Consider the following 7,500-nt stretch of genomic DNA (forward strand, 5'->3'; position numbering starts at 1 on the left):
TGTTGGATATGGTCCATGTCCAGTAAGAAAGTGCAGCATTCCTCTCGTTGGCGTAAAAAATGTGAGTTTTATTCTTTCTTCTATGTCCGGTAGCAGCTCATAGGTTCTACGACCTGTATCTTCATTATTCCACTGATCTTGCCATAGTTCTAGCCCCCTCTTTTTAATGGTGTACTTGTCCCCTGCAAAAACCCCAAGTATTTCCCTGATTTTGTCCCTGTTCTCTTTTTGTACCCAGTACCAGGCAGCCTGTTCACGTATTTTTATATCTAATGGACAGATTCCCATTAACACTAACAGTGCTCCCCCCGGTGTTGTCCTATAGGCCCCTGCTGAACGTAGAAGCATATTCCGCTGCACTCTTCTTACGGCCATGGCAGGCATGACCCTCGTGAGTCTGTGTGCCCAGACTCCAGATCCGTATCCTATTATTGAGGTCAGGATGCTGTTGTGATATAGCTTAATTAAATTTGGAGGGAGGTGAAACCGCTTGTGACCAATTCCGATAAGATTGTTTAATAGAACCAATGATTTTTGTGATACGGTGTCAATATGTGATGCAAAGCTCCACCTCTCATCGATGATTACACCCAAGTATCGGGCCTCGCGGCGCCGAAGAACTGGTATACCATTAATTCTAACCGTCGGGTTCCTGACCAGTTGGCCTTTGAGAAGTAGGTATGTTGACTTATTGGGTGCGATCGTCATTTTGCTTCTGTGGCACCATGATGTAAGAACAGTTAGGGCTCTTTCCACTTTCGGCTCTAATTCCTCGCGGCTTCGGCCGCCGACCAGCAGGAGGAGGTCGTCAGCGTATGCTATGACCTCTAGCACATCGTCACAGTTCTTGAGATCTTCAAGTAAAGGCTCCATGTTAATGTCCCAAAAGAGAGGTCCCAGGACAGAGCCCTGAGGACATCCTTTGGTGACAATCTTCCTGACTATGCCGCTAGGGGCCGATAGCCAGACCTCCCTGTCTGCACAATAGCTCCTCAGACACCCATATAGCGGCCCTGGACAGTTCTTCTCCCGCAAGCAGGAAAAGAGTGAGGGCCACCACAGGTTGTCAAAGGCGCCACTGATGTCGACCATGATGCCGACGACATACTTGTGCGGGGTGGAGCCACAGACCTCAGCAGCCAGGGCGATTGCGTCAGACGCAGAACACCCAGACCGAAAGCCGAATTGTCTGTCACTCATCCCGCACAGCATGCGGTGTGCTGTCAGTCTGTTCGCTAGTAGCCTCTCAAAAAGTTTGCCCAGTACGTCCAACAAGCAGATAGGTCTATAAGATTTAATTTCTGTGGGATCTTTGTCTGGACTCTTTTTAATGATAATTACATTGGCTTTTTTCCATATTTCTGGGAATTTCCCGAGTTCCAAGCACTCGTTATACAACTTAGTGAGAGGAGCTACGAGCTGGGGGGCAAGGAATTGCACCACTTCCGCAGTAATGCCGTCCGGGCCAGGAGCTTTCCCTCTTTTGAGGGCCTTGATCTGGGCAGCGACCTCCTCCTCAGAGAAGGGGTAGACTCTGATGTTATTGTTATAGTCCCTTTGGTTTTCTCTCCTTATCCTTTTTTGTTCTTCAGTCTCATCTTCCTCCACGTCGTCAGGCAACAGAACCCGGAGGAGGGCCTCAGCAGTTTCCTGCCAAGTGCCCGTCATCCGGTCCCCGTCCCTGACGGTGGATAGCACCATTGGTGATCTTATCTTTTCTCGTACTAATTTATAAGGGACTCCCCATGGGTCTGTAGCCAATTGGCTTTTAACATAACTTTCCCAGCTTCTGAGTCTGACTGCCCTTAACTCCTGTTGGAATTGTTCTTTGCTTTCACGATAGATCTGAAGCCATCTTCGTTTTTCCCTCCAGACGACACTCCGCTGGTAGTACCTCCTTGCCCTCCTCACAGCCTGGCGCATCTGTCCCAGTTCGACCGACCATGGTGTGGGGGTGGCCGCTACGGCTCTCCTCCTGGTTGGTACGGCTGCCCGCACCGCTGTGGTGATCGCCTGCACCAGTCCTACGGCGCATTCTTCCACGTTTCCGTCACCTTCCAGCAATGTCGGAATGTTGCACTCCTCCGCGAGACGGTCCCAGTCAGCCTTGTTGTAATTAAGCTGCAGCTCCCACCCCATGTCCCAGTGGCACTCCCTTTCCCCAATGGAAAATGTTATTAAATTATGATCACTGGTGGTTACTTTGTCCCACACTTTCCATTTGTTGACCTTTGTGGCCAGGTTTGGTGTTATTAGTGTGATGTCAATATTTGTACCTTCTCCCCCTCCGCCAGTATATGTGGGGGGGTTCCCTTGTTGGTTGGCAACCACCAGTTGTAATGCCATGATTGTTTCCTCGGCTTTTAGCCCCCGATCATCGTGCGTGCCACTGAACCATAGGGGGGACTTTGCATTTATGTCCGCTGTCACAATCAATCTTCGTCCCTGCAATGCCGTGGCGACTTGTGTAAGTATTTCTAGAAATTCCTCTATTCCTCTTCCGTATTGGAAGTATATATTACAGATGTAAATCACCCCCGCGGGTGTTTGAAGTTCCACGACATTGCAGTGTTCGCCAGAGAACTGTGCAAGGACTGTAGCTCTAAATGATTTGTTGATAATTATAATTGCAGCCTTTGGGTCTACGTTGGAATGTATAATTTGCCAGTTGGCAGCCATGAATGGGATCCGCCCCGCTTGGGAGTACGGTTCCTGTAAGCAGAGTACATCTAGACTCTTCTCTTCCACCACCCTTCGGAGTTCCTGCAGGACCAGTTTGCTATTATGGGTGTTTATCTGGCCTACCTTTAGTTGGCTCACGTGGGAAGTATGTATGGATGTGTGATTCTGGCCACAATTTTGACCAGTCGTGGGCTACTCTGCCATTGGTTATCACTGATTGGTAGTATAGATCATCCATGTCGAATTTTTCGTTTCTTCTGTCAAAGACCTTTTTAACTAGATCTCGCAGGGCTCCGAAGTCGGTGGGGAGATTCATTGTCTTGAGCTGAATTCTGTCCACAGCCTCCATTACTGGAAATGTGACATCTCTTCCATACTCGTGGCCGACACGTACCACATGTCTCAATGCTATTGTGAGGATTGCCGGCTCCTCTAGTCTTGATAACTGTAGTGCGTGCTCCAGGTTGGGGTAAATTCGCTGAGGATCAATTCCCATTGCACCCCGAGATGGTGTGTCAGAAGATGGAATTGAGCTGCTTATTTCATTGTACTGAACATGTTTGGTGGATATTACTTCGTTACTGTGTGATTGTGATTGTGAACTCCCAAGTACAGGATGCCAGTGTGGTCGGGTATGCTCTTGTTTCGACCCAGGTCCCCAGCAAGGAGGAGAGGGAACGTCTTCTTCACACGGGTCCGTCTGTATGCAAACGTCTTTCATTATTGTCACCAAAGATCGTGGTTGTGTGATTTTTTGTATAAATTCTTTGAATTTGTTTGCCCTCAGAGCGTCCCTCAGCCTCTTGCTGGGGGATTTCCTTTTTGGCTTCCTGAGTTCAATTACGGCCTCAGCCATAATCAATTCGAGAGATTAGTCTCTGTTCTAGCATCCTGTACGTTGGGCAGTTTCTCCCAGTAGTGTTGCACGGTTTCCTTCCTCTCTTGGTACATGGAATGCAGGTTGCGCTTTTACTGCAGTTTTTTCTGGTGTGGTCCTCAGCCCCGCACCTGGAGCAGGCCGGCTTCCTATCACAATGCTTGTGGACGTGGTCCAGATCGCCACAGTTGTGACATCTAGGGACTACTAGGTAGTCTCTAACATTGATGGCGTGAAATCCTATATAAATTTTCCCCATAGCGGTAAGTTTTCGCCACATCTTGCCAGAGACCTCGGCGACGTGATGGACAACATCCCGTTCCCGAGGTCCCGTTTTAAAGCGGAGCTTGAATTCATTTTTAAATGTTTCCCATTCTGTGTCATCAAAATTTTGATTATACATGGTTTCGTAGATGTCGCTTTCGGTTAGGGCCACAGGTACGTCGTACAGTATCACCAGAGGATTTCTTTTTCTGGGAGGTTCGCATTTAATGGCCTTGTTCAGTTTGGAATTCTTTAGTATTTTGTCCCTGTCCTCCTCAGTGGCAAGATCCACCACGACTACATTTTTTGTGGCCTTTACTTTATTGATTTTTATTTTATCTCTAGCCGGGTCAATAGTTGTTGTAAATATCTCTTGTACCTTTTTGATTGTCTGACCAGGCAGGGGTCTTAAAAAGACTGCCGTGTCTGGTTTTTTAGAAATTTTTGCTATGGTTTCCTTTGTTGTTTGGGCTTTTGTAGCGGCTTGCGCCACCACTCCGGCCCATGTCTTGACTGGTTGCTGTCTCAATCTAGCGTTTTCTTTTTCTAGTTCTTCGAGACGCCCCTCGAGCTTCGCGTTTGCAATAGCCCAGGAAGCGAGCTCGTTCTTTATTGCCAGGACCGCAGCCTGGCTTATTTTGCCGTTTTTGACACTAGAGTCTAATATTTGATTAATTCGGCAATGTCTATCATAAACACTCTCATCTTCGTGTCCCCCTTCCTCCTGCGAGGTAGGGACAGTAGACACACTCGCCCTCGAAATCGCACAAAGATCACTCGCCTCCTGGTCAGCCATGATTAGTTAGACGAGTGAAAAGTTGGGAGCCCGTCTCTTGCCCCGGACCGGCTCCTCTGGCATGGGGGGGGACTTCTGCAGCTCGCCCACCAACCTCGCCCCTAGGTCAAGGGCACATCAGAGCTGCCAGGTTCAGCGCGCCGTTGCCAGCGCACTGGTCCTCGTCGAAGGCCCCGTCGTCGACGATTTCACACGACGCTCCTCGGCAAGTGCACCCCGCACTCCGGAGAGGCGGATGCACCCCTCGCCCTTCGCCGCCTACTAGCCCGAGCTTCCACCTGAAGGCCAAGGACTCTGTTTGCATGTATTAGCTCTAGAATTACCACAGTTATCCAAGTAACGTGGGTACGATCTAAGGAACCATAACTGATTTAATGAGCCATTCGCGGTTTCACCTTAATGCGGCTTGTACTGAGACATGCATGGCTTAATCTTTGAGACAAGCATATGACTACTGGCAGGATCAACCAGGGAGCTGCGTCAACTAGAGCTGAGCAGCCGGCCGCCCGGGAGTGTGTCCCGGGGGCCCGCGCGAACACGCAAGCGTCCGCTCAATCATTCTGCAAACAGGAGGAGGCTGAGCTCCCCTGCACAATACACCTCGAAACCCTCTCAGGTCCCGGCGGCGCGCAGCGCCGTCCCAAGTACTTGGTCGGGTTCGAGAGAGGCGCAATCGCCCGGAGTTAGGCGAGTAGACGCTTTCGGTGCGACCACCCGTGCTCCCAACTGAGCTTGCCGCTGCCGACAGAGGCCCGGGAGCGTGCTGTCGTGGCATTGCCGGCGGGAGACAACACGCGCCACCTACGGTGACCGGCAGCTCCAACGCCAGCGCCACAGAAGGACAAAAGCCCCACTTGGGTGCCGAAGCGAACTCTCCCAGCACAGCGCACGCGCCAACACATCCGCACAGCTGCGATACAAACCACCAGCGAGAACCGCTGGGGCGACCGAGCAGCAGACGGCGTCGCGGCGCCGAGCGCCGGGCGGCGGCGCATCCTCAACGCACACAGTCCTCAATCGGACCAGCACACTGAAGATGTCCACCGCGCTTCGCACCGGGCCCGCGAGGACCTACTTTGGCCGCACGGCGCCGCGCGCAGGGTGCGCCGGCGCGCAGCTGCGACGCCTGCCGCGTCCGTCGGCCGGCGCGCCTGCCACTGGCCGCCCCCACCAGCCGGCTGTAGCGCGTGCGCCCACGCACCGCGCGGCCAGCACGCCGGGAGGCGCCCCCTCACCGGCCGGGGACGGTCCCACCCAGCCACCGCCGCGTATCGCTTCACACCCAGATGCCGTTCAGTTTCGTCGGCATGGTGGGTATCGCTGGAACAACCGGTTCGTACCTCAACCTATCGTCGCCATCACCGATTCACCCCTAGCGAGAACAACCGCACCACAACAGGTTACCATTTGTTCATTTGCGTAACTTCACCAGAAAACGCAGGCGTCCATCGCCATTTGCAACTTCAACGATTATTGCATGCCTGTGTCAGGTGTCACGCCACACTACGTCTGCCCACATACACGCAACAAAATGTGCACGCCTAGACAATACGTGGAAGGTGGCCCCCGTACGTATGCGATGTCCATTGCTCGAACGACTGTCAACCGGCCTCTGTAGCATGTCGCAGATATGGAACGCGGTGCACCATGCCATCACGGTGTGTGAGGAGAGACGACTAGGTCCGAATACATCAACAGACAGCTCATGCTGATCGCCATCCACGGCGTCCGTTCCTCCCACACGTCTCTATGGCGTACCACACTGCAATCCAGCTCTCATAGGGAGACGACACGTAGCTGCGTGCACAATATTTGCACTGTATGGTCCGCCGTTTTTGGGCGCAGTCGTTGTACGGTCACACATGTGCCACGATGTATCATTCGGTACATAAGGACGAATGTGCAGTACAGATTGTGGTTTACGCGTACGACATTAGCGGACGGTTGACACAGGCCGCACCACAACGTAGCCTGAGTACGTCGCATGCGAAGGGCATTGAACATGCAAACTTCTCACCAACCAGCTTGCGAAGGCAGGGGGGCAAGGTGGGGACGTGGGGAGGGGCGGCATGTACGTCCTGCTGCCATCCACATTACAGTGTACAGCAGGAGCATGTGGAAAGTCAGCAAGACTTGCAAGGTGTTTAACATGAAGCGATACACAGGGGAGCGGGCAGTGCGAGTAGCGAACTATATTGCGAGGGTTGCGGGTGGGCAACACTACACTAATTGAACGAGTCGTATAACAATTACAGAGCAGGTTTAGGCGACAACATGGGTTACGTTAGGGGACAACGTGGGTTACGTTAGGGGACAACGTGGGTTACTTTAGGGGACAACGTGGGTTAGGTTAAGGCACAACGTGGGTTAGGTTAAGGCACAACGTGGGTTAGGTTAAGGCACAACGTGGGTTAGGTTAAGGCACAACGTGGGTTAGGTTAAGGCACAACGTGGGTTAGGTTAAGGCACAACGTGGGTTAGGTTAAGGCACAACATGGGTTAGGTTAAGGCACAACATGGGTTAGGTTAAGGCACAACATGGGTTAGGTTAAGGCACAACATGGGTTAGGTTAAGGCACAACGTGGGTTAGGTTAAGGCACAACGTGGGTTAGGTTAAGGCACAACGTGGGTTAGGTTAAGGCACAACATGGGTTAGGTTAAGGCACAACATGGGTTAGGTTAAGGCACAACATGGGTTAGGTTAAGGCACAACATGGGTTAGGTTAAGGCACAACATGGGTTAGGTTAAGGCACAACATGGGTTAGGTTAAGGCACAACATGGGTTAGGTTAAGGCACAACGTGGGTTAGGTTAAGGCACAACGTGGGTTAGGTTAAGGCACAACATGGGTTAGGTTAAGGCACAACATGGGTTAGGTTA

Source organism: Schistocerca piceifrons, unplaced genomic scaffold (genome assembly GCF_021461385.2).
Source record: "Schistocerca piceifrons isolate TAMUIC-IGC-003096 unplaced genomic scaffold, iqSchPice1.1 HiC_scaffold_985, whole genome shotgun sequence".
In the NCBI taxonomy this organism is placed as follows: Eukaryota; Metazoa; Arthropoda; class Insecta; order Orthoptera; family Acrididae; genus Schistocerca; species Schistocerca piceifrons.